This window comes from Dioscorea cayenensis, chromosome 5, assembly GCF_009730915.1.
Source record: "Dioscorea cayenensis subsp. rotundata cultivar TDr96_F1 chromosome 5, TDr96_F1_v2_PseudoChromosome.rev07_lg8_w22 25.fasta, whole genome shotgun sequence".
Lineage (NCBI taxonomy): Eukaryota > Viridiplantae > Streptophyta > Magnoliopsida > Dioscoreales > Dioscoreaceae > Dioscorea > Dioscorea cayenensis.
The window spans coordinates 19,468,146-19,469,563 of NC_052475.1; the positions used below are offsets into that span (position 1 = coordinate 19,468,146).

Genomic DNA, 1,418 nt, shown 5'->3' on the forward strand with positions numbered 1-1,418 from the left:
TTGCTTTTATTTTCGTTATTTCATATTTTGTCACACATATCACTATTCATCTTCTACATTAGTTAAGAAACAACTTAAGTGTTTTTATTCAATACTCTCTGTAGATACGATATCCACTCATCTGGGATTATTACTTCGACACCCGTGAACTTGCGGTTTACACGCATATTCGTACTTGTCAAATTTTTGGCGCCGTTGCCGGGGAGTAGGCGTTTAGAGATACTTTGCACTTTATTTTCTTAGCTATTTATTCATTCTATTTCATATCTTCTTTTCTATCATCGTTCTGATTTTGTTTTCTTTCTTTTGGTGCAGCTCCAGGTTATAACCCGAGGGAACCCCTCAATATTGATTGAAGGAGAGCCCGAGCTCGAACGTACACTTAGAAGAAAAGGGAAAGAACCTGTGTAAGAACGGTCTAATCTAGCTAATTTGGAAGCAGAAGAATCTAAAAAAAGGTCAGAACAGAATGAGCAGCAGGGGACATTATCCGATTATGCCAGACCTTCAGTACTGGGGACACAATCGAGCATTGTGCGTCCCCCGATTATAGCTCAGAATTTTGAGCTGAAGCCGTCATTCATGCACATGTTGCAGCAATCCTCACAGGTAAATGGTTTGGCCGATGAGGATCCAAACAGTCATATAGAGAACTTTCTCGAGGTGTGTGATATGTTGAAGATAAATGGGTAACGGATGATGCCATCATGTTGAGAGCCTTCCCATTTTCCTTAAAAGGGAGAACGAAGCAGTGGCTACACTCATTACCTAGAGCATCAATTACCACATGGGAGGAGATGATAGAAGCTTTTCTTGGCCATTATTTCCCTCCTGTAAAATCTGCAAAGCTAGGAATAAGATCTCATCCTTTGTACAATTGAAATTGGAGTCTCTATTTGAGATGTGGGAATGGTTGAAGGAGCTCCTGAGAAAGTGCCCGCAATACGCATTCCAGGAGTAGATGATTGTTAAGACCTTTTATAATAGTCTGAATCTGAGTACAAAGGCAACTCTTGGATGCAGCAGCAGGAGGTACCTTAGGTAGCAAGAACCCCAGTGAGGTCCATCAATTAATTGAAGAAATGGGGTTAAACCGCTACCATTGGAATGCCAGGGAGAAGAAAAAGGTGGCCGGTTTCCATGAGATAGATGCAGTGACTTCGTTAGCGGCTCAAGTGGAATCATTAAGTAAGAATTTTGATCTCCTAACTTCGAATAGAGTGGCGGCCGTGACTACTTGCACCGGGTGTGATGGAGGACATGCTCTCGTGGATTGCCCGATCTCTATTGGTCATGCATCTTCGATTGAGAATGTCGATTTTGTGGGTAATGGCATGAGGAATCAAGGAAGACTGACACGTCCGAATATGCATGTATGTACCGCAAGTGCACGGGTGTCGAAGTAATAATTACCCCGG

General features: G+C 42.4%; 1 non-coding gene across 1 annotated transcript; it reads right to left on the reverse strand.

Annotated features, from left to right (window-relative positions):
- Positions 1 to 844: 844 nt before the first annotated feature.
- LOC120262659 lies at positions 845 to 951 on the reverse strand. Its single transcript, XR_005536919.1, has one exon. It is a non-coding gene; the product is annotated as a small nucleolar RNA R71 (small nucleolar RNA).
- Between the last annotated feature and the right edge of the window lie 467 nt (positions 952 to 1,418).